We start from the raw sequence: 20,373 nt of genomic DNA, 5'->3' as shown, positions 1-20,373 counted from the left end.
GGTGGAGTTATTTGTGCTTCTGCTTATCACGATGGGCATTCAAGATTGAGAAGGATGAGGACATGACAGGGTATTCATTACAGCCTGAACACAAAGCAGTAAACTCGCCTATAGGGGGGTGACTGTGATTTCCTTTTTAAGTGCAGCAATGACCCAACACCCTACCTCCCCCTCCCGCTGCCTCCCTCCCTCCCAACCCTTGCAGTATCTTGTTGTGCTGGACCATGAGCTACCAGCCCATCCCGGAGTATCGCAAACAACCCCGCAGCGCCTCCTCCACATATTAACATGTGAAAACATTTTCTTCTCATCTTCAGCACAGGAAAATAAACCCCCAGTTTATCTTATGGGGCTTTATGCTTTCAAAAAATGCAGCCAAATGACATCACTTTGCTGCAGTGCTGCACTGTCCGTGAAAGGTGTCAGTCGTTTCCTCTGATACCAAGAATCTGCCCACTGGCCACTTGGCTCTGCTCTGCTCCAGACATCATGGCGTGACAACATGTTTTCATTTATATCGGGCTCTTATTACGCAGGTGGACGCCTGCATGAGGAGTAGAGGCGCATTTTGAAAGGCTGCCTGTTCTCTAGGACACAGCGAGATCCTCTGCCACCTCCCGCCTGGAGGAATCGACCGCATCGCTCTGTTGAAGGAGCGGACAGACCAAGTCATGTACGAAAACTAATTGCTCGCATGGGTACGCATAGTACTGGAGAAAAAAAGAGGAGAAAAGGCAGGGTATCAGTGTATGGGTGGGATTTCTTCATTGCGCTTCAGACAGGGAGAAGTTGACAACAAATGGCTACAGTAATGGCAAACAGCTGCCAGTAAAACAGGCGTGATAACGGCGCTGTACTGCTGTAATTACTAGAACATCGGTGAGAGTTTTCGACCTTCGGGATTTTTGACGGACTTGAGACCAGAATTTGAAGCCAACCTTCAAACGTCAGAGGCTTTTTTCATTTTTTGGAAGAGCGCAACCCATCGCTTCTAACCGAGCAGTTTTCTGTCCTGGCTCCATCTGTGCTGCAATTCATAACACGCGTGAGATTTATTGGAATTTAAATCCACAGTATTCCTGCGTTACAAACCCTCACGCGGGGGGAGGGGAGGGGGACTTGATGCGACCACGTCCTGACGCTTTAACCCCTTTTGAACACGGCTTGGACGCAAGCCTCGGACTCTCCTGAGCTTTTGGATTTTTGGGATTTCGGCTTTACGTCTTCTGCCTTTACACCTCAAACGGATCATAACGGATTTAAGGTGGGGTTTTTATCGCGATGCAGGTGACTGGGAGATACCCCACTGTCTCTTGTTGATGACACTTCAGCGGCACATTGTCGCTCATCACGTCCGTTGGATTTTTTTCAGCACAAGTCCTCGCCAGCCTCATGAGAAGGTTTTTACGCGTCAATTTGGAATAAATGAACTCCGTTACCATCTGAGAGTCGTTGCGAATGTATCCAGTGAGACAAGTGTTTGGACGGCGGAAATCATGTGCAATGGGGTCGACCCTTCGGCGTCTGCTTTATTAGTGCCACTTTTGGTAAGTCACTTAGTAGCCTTGGTGAGAAAGGTGCGATGGACTTTGCACTCCAGATACATGTGTGGATGAATTTGTGCCTGGAGAGCTGAACACTGTGCAAATCTGTGGTGTGCCGCATTGATTGTGTAAACAACTAAGTGTAGAATAATAGCCCTGCAATATTATCTATCTATCTATCTATCTATCTATCTATCTATCTATCTATCTATCTATCTATCTATCTATCTATCTATCTATCTATCTATCTATCTATTTATCTAAGCAATATATCTGTTTAGGCAATATGCCTTTGCTCTACTTTAAAGACATTCACAGTAGTCTGCTGGATATTATGATGTCTTGCTGAGATGTGTTCATCCTACTTGAGATAGTCCTCACGTGGTCGAGGAGTTACCGATGGTATTATGCAGTCTGTTAGATAGGCCCCAAACAGTCCTATCATACCATAGCTGTGCTGTGGCTCCAAACTGTGCCATGAACACGGTTTATCAGTGGCACATGAGTTGAATTCCCAGTGACTGAGTGCATGTGGCAATGGCCCGGGCGTGTCTGCATCAGCACAATGCTGAGAGGAAGACTTTTCATAAACTAGCAGCACCATCGAAATCCTCTCCAGCAGGGCAGTTGCACTGATTGCTGAGAGATTGGACTGTTTTACTGTGGAGCCACAGAGCTTGAATGAGGAGGAAAACTTGCAAATGTCCCTTTGAGTTGGGTTAAAATATAGAGAGATGATTTATTTTATTTTATGGTGAGTGGAGTCCTCGGAAGGACATGTGCATCTGCACTTCACTTTTGTTTTTGACAGTCAGATAAGCAGGTTTAGAGATGATAAAGATTTACAGAAGCACTGATGCAGCATGATGATAATCTCAGGGCACTGTGAGTGAATGCTGGCAATTATGGTAGTTGGAATTTTTTAGCCCGTCTCATCATTTTTGCAGTTACTCAATAAATTCAGCCTCCTTAGATTCAACTCAGCATTTGTGGGAAGTTTGTTACACTCTGGCAATTCTAATTTTGGCACGCAGTGCTGGAGAGGGCAGTGAAATATCTTTTTATCAGTCGGAGGACACTAGCAACAACAGATGGGAGAAGTTCAGGTCCGGGACTCCTGCGTGGAAGTAGTGAGGTTGTAAATCTATTAGATTGAGGAGGGATTAGATGTCAAAAAGCTTACACTAAAGTCAAGTGAACATCCCTCATATAGCTCTGCTTTATCCGCATAATACTTTTCCAAGACATCCCCTGGGGAAGATGTAGGCATTGGCCAGCCGTGTTGCTACATCAGGGTAAGCAGTGAGTGTACTGCAGCCTGCAGTGCTATTGTAGAACAGTGACTACCAGCTGCATCTACTGTATACACCCTCATTTACCCTTATTGAGCTTTAGGACTGTATGTATGTTCCTACATTGCAGAGTACCACCTCTTCACAGCTGTCAGCTGACATTACGCAGTAAGATGAAAAATGAGAGTTGTCACAAGGTCTTGGTATTGTTCCATATTCTGACAAATGTCTAAGAGTAATAAAAGCATACTGTATATGTCTTATAAGGCTTTTATGGTAAAAAGAAAAACAACTAACAAAAGCATAAGCAGCTAGCTCAGGGGCTTGGCTCACTCTTATTGTGAATTGCATCAGTAAAGGCTGAACCCTGCGTTTCTGGCTGGTTAAGTGAATAGATACAATTGAAATGACGTTTAAAGCTGTGCACCATACAGTTTTCAACATAAGGGGCTTGAAAAGACTCCTAAAACAGGTTAATGAGGTTTCTTCTTAAGAGGGTTGATACCATTGAGCCTTATTGGATTTTGTAATTTGAATTAGCAGTGCATGCAGCAAGGCTCTTATGTATTTCGAAGTAAGTGGTGATGATCATGTCTTTGGCTTGTCAATGTGTTGCAGGATGTTACAGCAGAAGCTCAGAGCACTTGGTGTCATGTGTTTGCCCAATGAAATCAGGCAGGATGGTCATGATAATGCATTATTGCAAGCACTTGCATGTTTAGCAATGCTAGTACAGACTGCTGAACAATTTCATATCTCAGCAGGTAATGCATAAAAAGAAAAGTGCCATTGCCATGTGTGCATGGGTTTCTGCTTTCTAGGTTGCTGTACAGACCATGGGGTGAGATTAATGGAGTCTCTCTGCCTTGCCATTCTGTTGCATTGTGTTACAGCAGCTGTTCATGGTGCCAGTGTCATGTGTTAGCATTATGAAATCAGGACCAGTAGAGGGTTATTAACCACTGGGGAAATGAGAGAATAACAGTAAGCACACACTATTGATCTGTATTTGGAGCATAAAAGATTTTTTAACAGATTCTATAAACCTGTTTTTGTTCTCTGTACAAAGCATATTAAAATAGACATTTACAGTGAGTCACGCTTGCACACAGAGAATTGCGAAATGTACACATCTGCTCATATTTTTCTGCTCAAAAGCGATAATTCTGTGATGTGCAGTATCACAGTGCCACACAGAAATGTGTGCTGGTTTGAAGGTGCAGCGATAAGAGTCTGATCCCAGTATTAAGGCAAAGTAGTTTGTTGATGATGAGAAGGGTCAATGGTCTTGTTATGAGAGAAGGAAACTTAATTTTGACTTTTATGTCTCAGGCTGCCTTTGCATTCATACATTGTCTAGAAATAAACAAAGGATCAAAGGATCTCATGATGCAAACAGTGACAGACTTAAAAGAAGTGATGTGACTTTGACTTTCCCTAGTTAATGTTTTGAATTTTGGACTGCATGAAGAACACAGCGGAGAAAAAGAATGGAGAAAATAAGTACCAATTAAGTTGTTATCAGTCGACAGAAAGAGAGACGTTTCTCCCAAGGCAAGTAAAGTTATTTAATGCTTGAGCAGCATATAAAACGTTGAAAAGAAATGGCGTAATTACAACTAGCCCAAAAGATCAAAGGAGTAGCCACAAACTAAAGCTATCTATGTATTTCTTAGGTTAATGGATAACGAAGTGACAATAAAAATCAGTGGTGCACTGAAAACTTGAGGAAAACATGTAAATAACATACAGGACTCAAGAGACATAAAACCCATCACACTTGTCAACTTTGCTGCATCTGAAATTTCAATAAGAGCAAATGTTAAGGGCACTAAAATATTACACTGAGAGGTTACTGCAGTTATGTTATGTATTTGATACAATATTTATAGATAACCCTGCTTCTTCTTACACATCTGGACACAAAAATCAATATTTTTTGTGCAGCATCTTGGACATGATGCCTCACAGCAAGAGTGTTCTGGGTTTCAATGCAGTAATTAGCTCAGACTGTTTGTGTGCGTGTGTGAGGGTAAACCAGAGTAAAATAAACCCATGGACAGTCCAAAGGTATGCTCTATGTTAGAATTGTGACCTGTCCAGAGTGTGCCTTGCCTTTCGCCCATTCCATTATGAGATAGGCTGCCGTCCCCTGCAACATTTTCAACATTGTTCGAGCAGTGTTGAAAATGGAACTACACTCACTACAAATTGGTTATAGTCAGTTAAAGCTATTGGCAAACACTAGTTTGCAAATGATCAACAAACTGTCCTCAACTGCAGAAAATACAAAGCAGCAAAAACCCTCCAAAACCTTCCAGAAATATAATATGAAATTGCATATACTGGACTTGATAGACTTCATATTATTTGCACTTCGTCATGGCTTTTAAGTCTTGAGAACATTGATATTCTGGCTTGGTAACCTTTGGAAATCATGATTGCTGCAGGGCTCCTTTTATCTTGAAGACGTTTAGCCCCTCATATCTGAGCAGCACATCTGAATAAGAAAAACTGTAATTTATTGTCACAGAGCATGAACTGTGCGTGGAACATACCAGTTAACCATGGCTACGTAAGTCGCTGTTGTTTGCTTAACAACGCTTAAACATTGACCTGCTTGATGCCACAGCCTGAGTGTTACATGTAAAGTAGAGCAATAAGATGTGATCAGAATGTACATTGGGGCTAGGTGGCTATTTAAGGAAGCAGAGTCATTTTTAGAGCCCAGTGGGTGTTTTTCCACCACACGGTACAGCTGTTCTCTGGTTTTCTATTAGCAAAAGTTGCAGATGATACCTACTAGTTTAATTAGTACTATGTCATTCGAGGTTCAACTGGAGCTGAGCTAATACTAAGGTGGAGTCAAGTGTGGTAAGTGGTAAACTTCCGGAAACCTTCCATTGGAAATTAAGCCAGGGAATTTTGGAAATATTCAGAAAGTTTATGTAGTCCACTGGCTCAAATATGTAGCTTCAATAGTCATGTTTTCTGGGCTCAGAAATGTTGCCTCAGTAGTCCAGGGTTGTAGAAATCATCTGTGTATGTGATAGAGGAATGCAAAGTGCATGTAGGGGCGGCCTCAATACCCCTGCAGTAAGCAGTGTGCTTTGTGCATGTGAGTGAGGAATAGTATAGATATTCTCAAGTGCACTTGCATTAAATCTGGTTGTTTTAGTCAAGATTATGCTAAAATGATTTCCCCAACTATATTTAAAATCCCTGTTTAGGGCCAACCTTTAGTTTTGTTTTTCTTATGGGAAGTTTCCAACTTTAATCTGTAGTCACTGCAGATATCGATACCGCCACCGCCCAGTCTAGGGCTCTGTGAAAATCAACAGTTTTCAAAATTCTTGAGGGCACCTCTTCAAAATACAGGAGAGTGCACGGTGATATCCCCTGAGAATTCTCAGATATTAACCCCATTTATGCCTGAAGCGTCAAAACCTCAGAAAATTAGGGACTTATGAGATTTCATGTGCTGAAGCCGATCCCAGCTGACATCGGACGTATGACGCCAGTCTATCACAGGGCACATAGAGACAAACAGAGGAAGACAACCATTCACACCTACGGGCAATTTAGAGTCAGCAATCAACCTAACACATGCATGTCTTTGGATCGTTGGAGGAAGCTGGAAACTCTGAGAAAACCCACGCAGACACGGGGAGAACATGCAAACTCCACACAGAAGGGCCCCAGCCAGGATTCGAACCAGGAGCCCTCTTGCTGTGAGGCGACAGTGCTAACCACCACAACACGGTGCCGCTCCTTTCAAAATACTAATAATTTACAAAAAAAAAAATGTAAATGGCCAAAAGACACAGAGCTACCATGAGCCTGCTATGCCACTGAAGACACACCTTCAAGCTGTTGCAATGGAAATGCAAACCCCTGGTCTGATGCGCTGAGCAGAGCCAAGCCAAGCCGAGCCAGGCCGTGTCTATGGAACCAAGGCACAGATGTGTGAAGTGATGGATACAGACTCACATAAGGGAAACGAAATGAAGGTTAGAGTGCTAATTCTTTCAAGAATGCTGTGCAGGAAGTGCTATGATATTGAACACTCAGCTGAACCTAGTGGTAAGCAGCTGCCATGATCCAAACAGCTAGAGTCCTGTCACAGATATTCAATTGCGAAAAACATGACACCTACTGTATAGCATATGGCATTTTAACTGCAGAGGAGCATCACATTTTATACCCATGAGATGTGCTGCATGGTACCAGCCAGTCGCCCTCAGATAAAAACAATTATTATTGGCATCTGTCTCCCTCAAGACCACTGTGTGCAGTCATTCTGCCACTGTGGCAGCCTTTAACTGTTGCTCCTGACACTGTGTGTTGCAGCCTTTATGTGGTGTTTGTGATATGATATCGTTATGTAAATGAGAAACGATGGCTGAGGGTAGCATAGTAGCAAACATGCAGTGATGCCTACAACTGCAGCTTCTAGTCTTGTGCTTTTTACCTGAAGGTGACACTGATTTAGACCATGCTTTCAGTAGCTGCAACTGGCCATATTGATCAATATCTTCTGCCAGAACAGCATTTCCCTTTGGCTCTCTTGAGAAAGCCAATTAAGAGAGCTACATGCGCTCATACAGAATTTGAAATGCACACAAACACTATCTTCCCCACAGTCCCATTAAATAATGCATAAGAACAATATATTATTGTGCAAAGCTTATTACTGCAGGTCTTACTAGTCCTATTAAGACTTTCTTCTCTGAAGCAAGAAGCATTGGACAAAATATAGGGCGTTTAATTCATTCTTGACTGAGACATTAGGAAAAAGATAATGCCTCCATGAATTACCGCTACTGAACTGCCATTGTGATGAGAGATCATTCTGTCTTTACATATTTATTTGTCTGACAGAAAGCCGTGCGGCATGCTCCTCATCAGACTGCACCAGTCTTGTTGATGTCTGACTGTGCTGCCTATTAAAGGCTGTAAGACTGCAGAAGCATTAACTCTTTCCAACAAGTGAATGGTGAAGAACCTCAACCTTCACATTCTCATCTCATCTCATCTCATCTTCATCCGCTTATCCGGGTTCGGGTCGCGGGGACCTTCACATTCTGTTTTGTCTATTTGGTTGAATGTCTGGTTTTAATGGAGTGAAAGACACATGCATAATCAAACACCTCAGCGCAAAAACAAAAAGTCTGTGAATAATATCTTGTCGCCGGCCGTATTTTTTATCCGGTTGTCTTTTCAAAGTATCTGCGCTTGTTGTTCCAGGAAAGTTGTGGGAACTAGATATTTCAGTTTATGCTGTTTGATGTCGTGCAACCACAATATTTCTTTCACATATTGGGAAAGATGAATCAGAGAATATGATACAAGCATTTTAATAGTTAATCAAAGAGCATGTTTAATTCTGATGGATTCACAATCAGGCATCTTGAGTTCTTGCTGTTGCAGCTGACAAACAATAGTTGAGAAATTCAGCTCCCCTTGATTAAATCTCTCCCTTTAGTCTACGTGTGTGAGGAGAATTTCATTGGTGCCTTACAGAGGACCACTGCCGCACTGATAACCGTCTAACTAAGCTGGACCATCACAAAAAAAAGGCACAGCTCAAAGAGGATGGAAATTGTATTACCTCAAAGAAACAGCAGCAGCAGAATAGCCATGCATTTGGCCCGAAACCATGAAATGAGTTCTACTTGGGTGCACACTTTGGTGCATGTGTTATTTGATATTTATGTAATATGCACACAAGATTCAAAAACTGATAATTGACTGCCTTTGGCTTTTTTTGAAACAATAATAACCTATCAGGCTTATATCAAGGTGTGTTGCACTTTTATTAGTGTAGAGCTACGGATTAACTCCGTGTAAATCTTTGACACCTTTGAGAGCTTTATACCTCTGAAATACTGAGTTCATTCGCCTCAAAATAGATTTAAGGTACAGCCGAGAATGGTTTCTGAAGAAATACAATTAATTATTGATCAATGATTTTAAGTAATGGATGCAGAATCATGTCCATTGCAGATACAATTTGTGTACTATAAACAGTGTCTGATTTTATGGGTTGATTTTATTTTGGGGTTTAATGACAACCTACTAAATGAAGAGTTTGTGCAGTGTGGGCTCTTTATTTGGCTGCACTTTTCTTAAGTAAGCAGTATAAGTCATCGATCAGCACATTATTAGACAAACATGAGCAAGGACACTTAAGCAGGGCGGATTTCTTGCTGACACCGAGCTTGAAGCCTGGCTCAGAAAAATCCATCCCTAAGATCAACATCTATTGGATGTTTCTATCCAACTTAGTAGTCCACTGAAGTTGAGCTATTAATTACAAGAGCTGTTGCTGATGTACTGTGTCCAGCAGTGAGTTAATTTCAGTAATTTTTGTACCCCTGGAATGTGTCCAGTGACTCCCGTGTGTCCACAGACCGTCTTGCTGTTTAGTAGACCGCATAAATCCTACAGAGCATGAAATTTTCATGTGTTGCATGCATTCACTGGGTGATCATGCTGAGTAGAGCATATATTAACATAATATAATTTACATGATATAGCTGTAACTTTATTCAGGATGAGTCAGAACCTCAGTCCATTCAATGAATCAGTGTTGAGTCCATCTATTCCTCCATCCACCTAATGTACTCTATGTATACATTCTTTCCATCCAGTCATCCATCCAAGTCAACCCGAGGTGATTAGTTTCATACTTTATACCAATTGTTTACAGTGAATACTATATACAAATCTTTTTGCACTTAGTACACAAGAAAACAACATCACCTTTTTTATATTGACAGGAAATGATGAAAGACGTGCATCATCAGACATCAATCACACAGTGTCTTTAAAGTTCCAAGGCCAAGACTTTAAACTTTCAAAAAGAGAGAGCAATTTAAAAAAAAAAATCTTTAATCGCTGGAGCTGTGGCTGGAGGCATTATGTTTTTGGGTTGTCCATCTGTCAGTCCGTTCACTCGACTTCGACCTGCGGCCCTTTGCTGCACGTCTTTCCCTCTCTCTCTCTCCCCAATTTCCTGTCAATGCACCAAACAATAAAGCCATGGAAAGGACATAGAATAACTTGAAAAAAAGAATTCCTTTGGTAACTATGGCAACATTTCACACCGATGTCTATATGATAAAACCATAAAGTGATAACATTTTATGGCATACAACCCCAAGCCAGTAATTCTAGTTTTCCAAAGATATTTTTCGAGCTGTTTCACCTATCACAATTTTTTTTACTTTGTTGGTTTTTTTAATTTGTTTTTATTGTGCCTAATAACTGTCTAAATGCCTAAAAGTGTGTACTAGGGCTGCACAATACATTGTTTTTTAAAATCATCATCACAATATCAACCGTCATTTTTTTAATGGTGTCTTCTGTGTTCAGTGCAATGCTCAATTTTTCTATTAAATAATGTTGGAAAATATTTCCTTTAATTTTTTAACCCAACAAGCAATTTGTTGCATTTTAATAGTGTACTGAAAGCCGCGGAAAGGCAGAACTGAGTACACTCTAATATCTATTTTATTTATTAGAAGTAACATTGTTATCACAGTATTTAACATTGTTATCGTATGTTGCATATTTTCCTCACATCGTGCAGCCCTAGTCTGTCCCTGGTGTCACTGCCTCTTAGACCTTATCTTTGCGGCTAAGCTTATTTTCTGGGCTTCTCTGGCTAATTTGTACATATTAACAGAGCCTGCTTTAGCCAGTGATAGGATAAGTCAAGGAGAAACTTGACATAAAAAGATCTATAAAAATGTTAAATGGCAATACATTTGGTTCATAATTGTGTTCACTACAATGTGCTATGATTAAAACTCAGTCATTACACCATTTTCCAGACAGTGACCATTGACATTGTTGAAAAGAGAATTTCTATCAAAACCTCCTTGATGATGCTTCTGTCCTTTAGTGGGGCAGTGGCAATATCCAAAAACTCTTTTTGTCCTCATGTCAAGCGCACACCATGCTTTGTGCAGCTACAAGTCACAATGCAGCTTCAGCCAAATGTAGCCTGTGATAGACTATAATGATGCCATCTCTGTACCTTGTGCTTAAAGCTTTCGCAATGCCTTTTTATTTAAAGGACACAATGCAACAGAAACCATTCACTTTAAAGAAATTGCCATGCTGACAATGTAAAAGCTTTGTCCATCATTTTCTACAATAAAGAGAGTATCCTATATTGCAGTAAGTGAATTGGACTGCATATTGTGTCCTACAGTGGAAATCTGTTCAAGCGAACGAGTTGAAGCGTGTTAGTTCAGCACACCAGTTTACTCTCTGATGGTCACTTATGGTCAGCAGAACGCTGGGATGATCATGTCGCTGCCAAATGTCTTCAGTTGATCCGATGCTGTTGTTGTAATTATGAATACTAAGCAGTAAGTCGCTCTGGATAAGCCTTTCTGCCAAATGCTATAAATGTAAATGCAAATATGAAAGTTGTGATTTAAAAAAAAAAAAGAAGAAATTAGGATTATCCACCAATAAACCTGTGCAATTACTGGCTATTGCAAAGGTAATTCTCTACTCAACAGACTGCCATCTTAAAAATGGAAATCTCTCTCTGGAGCCCAATTAAATCACAGTGCTCTTTTTTTTTTCTCCAGACTGCCCAATTTCTAAACTGGCATGCTACAACAAATCAGCCAAAGGGTTTTTCTTGATTTAATCGTTTACGATGTAGGGAATCATCTGTAAGGGTCTGCACTGAGGGCAGGTGGGTAATGTTGACTAACATATGAGATATGAACTGGCAAAAAGAAAAGCTACACCAACTCAAAAGTCCACTGTTGAAAGAAAAACAGCAGTGGCATCACAGTCTCAGCCCTCAGCGCACCTGTCTGTCAAGACTCATTGAGACATGCCAACCAAACTCGAGTCAGAGAAAACAGTGCCCAATAGAAGGTCAGCGGTATATCAAGCTCTCATGAGCAGCGAGACGTGAAATAATATGAAAGCTTTATGGTTTGATACCGACATCAATAATACTATGTAGAAAACTAGCAAACAGACCAGCCCGACAATGTAAAGTGCTAATCTCATTAAAAAATGATTATCTTCCCAACAGACAAGAGCTGCATGCTTTTGGCCTTTCTGAGCTGTCCATGCTTACAGTTACTGATGATGCACTTTGAGGGGCTTCAGCAAGATCAGTTCATTAGCTCGGTCTGACAAACTACTTTCTCTATAGAAAGACTTGATAGATGATGACTGGATGTAGTTGTTGGCTGTCTATTGACTAAAAGGGCCTCATTTATGGTGGCCAAGATTAGTGATGTAGGACATTCATAAAACATGTCAGCCTCCTCCTGGATGTTTGGATGGATGACGGTTGAAGACTCCAGGGCTTTGTTTATCATTTAAAGTGTCAATCTTGAAGATTTTCATTTAAATAAATGTCTGTTAAGTCACTTTTCTATTTCCGAATGAGATAACACAATCGCGATTGAGCCTATGCTATGTGAGCTTGACACTGGCCGCTATCGTTCATCAAAAATGCAACTGCAAAACAGGACAATGGTCGTTTTCGGCCTTATTTGACAGTGGATCAGTTTGATGTATTGCAGGGAGTAAAGGAACAAGAAGGAGCAGCCGCAGTGAGCTGTTAGATGAAGCACTGCAGGTAACAGGCTGCACACCTCCAACTTTGTAACCAACTCCTTTCTGTTTCTCTGTTCGAAGACTCATGCTGTGTGCAGCATTATATCAGATCACGGTTGCTCACAGAAGGATGGAAAAATGCCATTTATTGCTTGGCTTCTTTATTATAATGAAAAAAGTTTGTTTTGCTACCCCCAATATTTTGGGACCTGTAGTATTAAACCACATTTGCTGTTTTTACGGCTAACTTTCAAGGTTTGTAGTTGATCTCAGGTTTACTATTCTGTATGTAAACTTGACTACATTTCAAAGGTAGTACTAAAGTATTTGCTGAGCTGCATTCTGGTTCGAATCCCAGCTGGAGCCCTTCTATGTGATGTTTGCATGTTCTGACTGATCTTCTTGACTAATCATATAGTCAATTGTGTGTTTCATCTCTGTACTTAAATATCAACTCAGTTGAACAGAGCAAAATATTACATGAACAATTCAAATAGGCATAAAGATACCACTGCCACATTCATGTCTTCAATTAGTCCTGTGTGTCATACTTCACAAAATAGAAAATGTTACTTCAAAGATTAGTACACTGTCTCTCTAGCTTTCATAGCTTTAGTAAAATCTAATTCATGTACACGGATCTCGCTGAAAGTGCCCAAGATCATACTGCAGAGATGATGATATGTTAATTTTGGGAGCATTTAGCTGTCAGTGTCTCTAATTATTAAGCCTCCTAACCAAAGTCAACTTAGATCTGTCAGGATTTACATGCCTGAGTTCATCACTGAGGCAAGATTAATATCTCAACAACAACAATTATTGACTCACCTGGGCATCTGTCACCTTACATTTTCCAATAAAGCATTCAGAAATTACACAAATACCTGATCTAATTGGTAAATTGTTGCATGTTAATATGACAGACTGTGAAATATAAAACAATTGCCCTTACATTTTCTTTTCTTTTTTGATGATTGGGTTGTATGTTATGAGTGCGTGTCTCAGAGGATATAAAGCTTCAATTCAGGATGAAAAGAAGATAACGTCTGAGAACTCCTCTAAATGAAAGAGAGCATGGCATTTGCTCAGTAATAGCAGATGGATACCCCTTTGATCCAAGGCTGGGGAGGAGAAGTCAATTGAGTGACTATGATAAGACTTAAGCAGTTCCATTGTATCTTCCCTTGATTGTATTTAGACTACACAGGCATTTTAATAACACTATCATTTAAACAGGATGGAAATAAAATTACAATATATTTCTGTACTATCATTGCAACCATCCTGACAGTATTTTAAATTGTGTAGAAGTGCTTTGAAGTCTCTATTAAATGTACTATCATCAGAATCAGGATCAGAATCAGAAATACTTTAATAAACCCAGGGGGAAATCATTAACAAGAAGACACTGGAGAAACACATCTAAAATATGGAGTCCATTACAACCTTGTGTGTCAAAGGAAATCATTATATTACCTTTATTAGTGGTGTAACACATACGTGTATTTGACTCAAACTGCTCAGTACAGGATGTTTGGTGGAGTGTGTGACCTCCGGTTTGGTACTCCCAAAAAATTACAGTCAAAATAGTAAATGTCACTGTACTTGCACATGCACCTACTGTGTGCAAGTGCAAGTTACATATGGAAAGATTTGGCAGTGCAGTAATTGTTGTCTTAGTTATAGCATGCTAGTCTGCGTAGCCCAGTTAGCCAGGTTAGCCAAGCTTGTGTTGAGTCGCTGCTTTCTCAGTAGCAAGCAATGAGAGACCAGAGCTGATGATCTTTTCAAGATTCAATGTATGAGAGCCTTACGGTGTAGTTACAGCGTAAATGGACGAAAAATAGTGGATCGGATGAAAAATTGTTTTCCGACATTGTTCAACTGAATTCCGGTATTTCTGTGGAAACACTTCGAACATGCCAAGTCATGACCACATCACCCGAATGCGTCGATTAGCAGAACGAGACAAAATCAGACTTGAAGGCAATTCCTTCTCCCCACAGCATTCATGCAGCCTCTCACTGCAGATCTTGACAAAGCAGTAATTAATGCCAATGTTCCCACCCACTGGCTTTCCAGTTATGACATGATGGAACGTTAACTTGGAACAGCATGCTAATGTTTACTCAGCATCGACAGAGAAAGCACTCAAGAACAAAGACATTGTTCATTTGTCCGACCAGGATGTGAGAGTGGCAGAGGATGTGATGGAGTTCCTCAAACCACTGAAAACTCCCTCAACAATAATGAGCTCAGAAATTACACCATCTAGCTTCTATATCTGAAACCATGATCCTGAAATCCATGGAAACGATGGAGACAGTTGCACCATGAGAAAACTTAAGGATACTGTCAGAGAAGAACCTCAACTTCAAGACTTACAAAACAAATGCAGGGCACATAATCCGAGGATGGATAGTGCGCGCTGTAGAGCAGGTTCTCTTTATATAATTCATTATATATCAAGTTTATTATTTTTTAAACTACTAGAAGGCTCTGTTAAAACACATAGGATACATATTACTGCTACAATAGCAACTGTTCTAATTTCTCTTATTTTATAACACAACATGGAGCCGCAGAGAACATAGAGGCCACCTCTACTGCAGGGATAGCAGACTGACAGTCCTCTACAGAAGTCAGTCATGGCTGAACTGTTTGGCACACGCTTCAAGGAGAGCACGCTGCCTCTGTCCCCCGCAAGTTGTTTTTTCAACGGCTAGTGACATTGTTTGGGCCAACCGATCTGTCCTCTCTCCAGACAATGTGGATAAACCAATTTTTCTAAAAAGAATCCTGAAAAAAGATAAGCAAAACTCATAAAACTCAAAATAGAACTTGAAATTAATGTTAAAAGCTGAAAGTACACCGCTGGCTTTAATGGTTAATTTAAGTTCATTATAAATATGCTAAACTTGTCTTTATAGACCATTTTATTTGATTTATTATGATTTTTCTTATTGACAGTATGCCAGCATTTGAGTACCTTAACTGTACAGTAAAAATATAGCCAATGAACCAAAAAATGAATGACTTTAGTATTACTTTTGCTTTTCTTTTGTTTTCTCCGCTGTACCGAAACGTAACAAGGTACACGCCAAACTGTGTATTTTGTGTACCGTTACACTCCTAGTCTTTATAGCCTTGAAAGTCTTGAATTTCGACTTGTCAGTAATTTTTAGATTAGACAAATGAGCAAGCAAGAGACTTGGCAGATGGCTGTCAGTGGAGTAGCTTTGGGGAAGAGACTTCATCGTATTAGACAGTGAAATCCGTTGTGCATTTTACGGTCTTCAATTATGCCCCCTGTGATCATTACACATAGCTGCAAGAAAATTAAATTCCAAATCATACATTTGAAGAAATGATTAGGATTAAAATGCTAATGTTAACATGTGTCTGCTTAAGCTTTGTGAAATTCAGAGGTGAAATTCACTGACAACATTAAGGGAAAAGAAATACAGATATTTTGCCTTAATACTGTTTCACTTTGATGCAAAAAAATGAAATGCTGCTTTAGTGTAATAATGTGGATTGTTAGAGCTTTGAGTATATTTCTTTCCTGAGACTCTCAGATCACTTTTGAGTCTGTAGAAAATGGACTTTGAGCTGGCTCAAGCTCTTTGGTTCGATATCCTTTGTAGGCTTACTTACTTAGAAAGACACATCAGTGTTATTTGCTCTGTTTCCATGGCAGCAAACATCCTTCAAACGTGTTAGGTATTTGTTGTTTCCTGGTGGCTCAGCTGGATAAAGGGTGTGCCATGTAATCGTGGTATGCTGTGTTTAAATCCATCAGATGTTGTCACATATTACATATTTTTTTCCACTGTATTTCAAAACCAAAGCCTTTAAAACTGTTAGAAAGTAAAACTAAATATGGAAGGAAAGGTATTTTGAGCAATAGGCTCTGATTTGATATGCTCCATCGAAACCTGTGACAGAAAATCATGAATGTTTAATAATATGTTAATGCGGAGCAATTTAAAAAGTCACTGTACTTCCGGTCCAAACTTTAAATTTTTCCTTTTCAATTAGATATGCAGTAAAGAGAATAGAAGATGTAAAACAAGCCTCATCCAAAACAGATGCCCTTCCGTGTTTGATTTGCGGGGTAGCATTTCTTTAGGCATGTCTCCAGTTTTAATCCGTGGCCTAACATATGGCTGATGAGCCTAAAGCCCTGTCATTCTGGTCCAGGCTCACTTAATAGACTTCAAATGTTTTGGCTCTAGGTGAAATACTTTTGTGTGGCCTATGGCCATGTACTTCACCTGATACAAACATGAACAGAACAGTGCAGTAGCTAGCATAATGATGTCCTCAGAATTGCCTAGAATCTTATACAGTATGTACAGTGCAAAATTAAAAATTGAATGGCCTACCGAACATCTTTGAGAAGAAGTGCTCTTCATCTTTCTGAAAAAAACAATAACTTAACTTTAATTATTCCAGGAGTTAGTGAACATTTAGTGCATGCTGTTCATTGAGGTAATTTGGTATTTAATACAAAGGTTGTTTCAGCCTTGTAACAATAAAGAAAACATCTTCTGAGACTGAAATGGGAAATTTAAGGATGTGAATACTTAAATGAGGGCTTAGCGATACTGGATTATTTATTTTTTTGCAATATAAATTTGGGCACAACATTATAATTTTTTCCCTCTTCACCCTTTTTAAAGTTGGAACTGAGGGCGGGCATGTGTGCAAAACCAGTAAGCTAAATGACACAAAAACTAAGAGTGAACAGTCATGTTAGCCCCTCTTTGAAGCTGCACTCAGCAAATTCACGCTGATGTGAAGCAGATTTCCCACTGTCACCAAAGTTATTAGAAACCATCCTCAAACCAGATGTTGTCATGGTATTTCACTAAAAAACAAGAAAACAGTGGCACTAAAATAAAGATAGGGGATCACCAAAGTCATTGGGATTTAACATCAGGGAACTATAAATGTCTGCACCAAATGCTGTGCCAGTGCCAGAGCTATTTCACAAGACAAGTGAAAACCTTGACCTGCTGGTGGTGCTAAATGAGAAGTCTAAAGATCACCAAAGTCGTTAGTGTCTGTACAAAATGTCATAGCATGAATCCATATAATGGTTGCTGATATTTCAAAGTGTACCAAAGTAGCGGGCTGACGAATTGGCCGACTGCTAGTGCGGCTAAAATATTAGAGAAATATATCAGACAGAGTAGATCTAGTCTTTCTGAAGTCATGAAAAGTGAACACTAATTTTCATTTTGCATCGAGCAGTAAAATGGTTTCCAAATGCTCCATAGCCTAATTCAAAGTACAAAGCATCCTCTGTGATGATCCACAACACATGCGCATCCTTATGTTGAAACTATGTATAAGATGTGAAATATGTAAAGTTTTCAGTACTGTGTTTGAAAGTATTTCTTTATTGGGGGTGTCATGCATCATCACAAACATTTCCTACATCATTACATCCAGTTGCTTCCAGGAGTTGACTGTAGCTTTTCACATTATGTATGTCCTTTTATGATACACAGACATGCTGCATAGAAAGGTGATTTTTCAGTATTTTGCATATCATTTCCATTTAATTGGCTGATAGCATCGTAATTTAGCATTACATCTACTCTAAAAAAAAAACAGGCACCTTGCTTCTTAATTTAGTTATTGCTTATGCAAATTAGCTACAGTAATGCACCATTTTTCCACCATGCGAGTTCATTATGGTTCCGATACAAAAGCAAGTCCGACTTTTATTTAAATAGGAAATTGATTTCACAGTAATGTATTATGAACTTGACTAGGAGTTTTTCATTGTTAGAAACTCCCTGTTAATCATGTTGAAAACTCAAATTACTGTGGAATGTTACTTTGACAATTAAGTTTATTTTGCACAGGTGATCCCAGTTGATCCAATTATCTGTCATGAATTTGTTTTTAGGGAATATGCTGATAACCAGAATGAAGTTATAAAGTTGTCAATGCGGTGATGAAGTGCCTCAGGAAGCAATTTACATACATGAGAAGATCAATGTAGACTTGCCAGAAAAGAAAAAAGAAAAAGGATTAAGCAGGATTTAGAATGTAAATGTAATGATGTAACTCTGCTAATAGTATGCAATTTAAGTACGTCTGGTATTTTGGGATCTGAGATGCAGCTGTAAATTGATTTCAGCAGATGAACAAAATTTTGATTTATTTTTGTGAGAATATAAACATGAAATGCAAATATGAGGGGAAATGAGGGGAGTGACATGTTTTGCATTAAATATATTCAGACATATACTGTACGGTGATCTTTTTAGTGCACTACTGAGAATCAAGGGTGATTTGCAGTGGACTACTAATTTAATAGTGTATAGTCAGGAAATGGGTGACTAGCTTTAAATCTTGACAAGCTGTAGTTTGATATTTCCCCCCCATTTCTGATGACAGTGAGCATTATAAAAAGCACCATGAAAGAGACTTTTGACTTTGAAGTAGTCACATTAAAATGACAAAGGCACATGGGAAAACCATATTAAAATGAATAACAATTAACAGTATGAGTCAGCTTTTAAATCTTTTGGGATAAAAGCTTGCCTTGAATTAGAACACGAGAGAAATTACAGCCCCAGCTGACTTACAGTTTTAATTTAAAACATCAAGATATAGCTTTGACACAGTTGAAGCTTACCAAGCCAAGCCAGAAGCAACGTATTGCAGATGACAAAAGCCTGATGTAAGACTACCTTTCAGAATAAATAAGCATAGAAGACAGCGGGGTTACTTTTAAAGTGTGCAAAGCAAGTATAGATGTCCCTGTGTGGTTTTTGAAATAGGTAATTAAACAGTTTTCATGTGTTACAGTACAAAATTCATGATTTTCCCTGGCTGTGTTCCCTGAGACGGAGGCTGTCCATGAATAATTAGCTCAGTTTGAGCTTACTCGTTAAGAAGCTTAGAAGTGCTATGAGCTATAATATAAGCCGGCTTAGCGAGGTAAGTCTTGTACACCAACCATTGACCACATGTTCTCATGGTGCACAGATATATTTTCTGCACCTTTTTAATAGGTGGTTTGCTGGAGACTGATCGCATATCGGATTAAGTTGTTTTTAAACCTGAAGTCACAAAGACGTACAGGTGGAAATGTCATAGAACATCAAGCACTCAGCTGTCACCACCTGCCACTTTAAACACTTTCAATTCCACGTCCTGTAAACTGCTTGAAATGATTATGATAGGAGCGATGGTTGGAATTGACATTGAATCAATCTGCCATGTGCAGGTTACATACTTCTACCATCGTTAAAAGAAGTCTTTATGATAGCTTTCCTTTCGTTTGGGCCGTGCCACTTATGAAAAAGTAACAAGCTAGTGACCCTCAATGTCAGCCTGCCTGGGCTGTGATGGCAATGTCACCGGGATAAGAAATTTATAATGGCCTTGTAGTCCCTGTTGCCTTTTAAAGACATTCAGATTTTCCAAGTCATTACCTTTGAGAGATGAGCACCAGTAAAAAGCAAAATATCCTGTTTTGAAGTGACTCACACCAAAGGGGACCTTGTTTTTGTCAGTAAATCAACATGGCCTGTGAGTCTTGTGGCTGTACACAAGGGGGAATCATTGGCAGGTCCCATCCTTCAGGTTCCTTTGTCCTCCGCATCCTAGACTGTTTCCAATGGTTACCAGGGCTGTCATCGTCCTGGAAGGTGCTGCAATCAAGACCCACTTTCTGTCTATAATACACCTGCAACAGCATGCCACATTTTGAATTTGTAGCACGATCACAAAAAATCTAATTTGGCTACAATTTCTATTAAACGTGACAAGAATAGTAAACATTTCTATTTCCAGAAGATAGAGAGTGAGGACTTTACAACCATTAGAGCAAATGGTGCATATCACTACAGCGTACCGCATATAGTAACCGGCTAAGTGCCAATAAATGTACCCTTTTGCAATTCAGG

At 39.6% G+C, this 20,373-nt stretch overlaps 1 protein-coding gene across 1 annotated transcript in view; it reads left to right on the top strand.

The window, feature by feature from the left end:
• The first annotated feature begins 753 nt into the window (after positions 1 to 753).
• The window catches only part of lrfn1 (leucine rich repeat and fibronectin type III domain containing 1), a 111,874-nt gene continuing 92,254 nt past the window's right edge, over positions 754 to 20,373 (top strand). Inside the window, exon 1 of the mRNA XM_083913588.1 lies at positions 754 to 1,547. The gene's annotated coding sequence lies outside the window, so the exon portion shown is untranslated. The remainder of the gene's footprint in view (positions 1,548 to 20,373) is intronic.

The sequence above is a fragment of the Echiichthys vipera genome (genome assembly GCF_963691815.1).
Source record: "Echiichthys vipera genome assembly, chromosome: 5".
NCBI lineage: Eukaryota > Metazoa > Chordata > Actinopteri > Perciformes > Trachinidae > Echiichthys > Echiichthys vipera.
The sequence above is the reverse complement of the archived record's forward strand: the minus strand, read 5'-3'. Positions and strand labels throughout refer to the sequence as shown.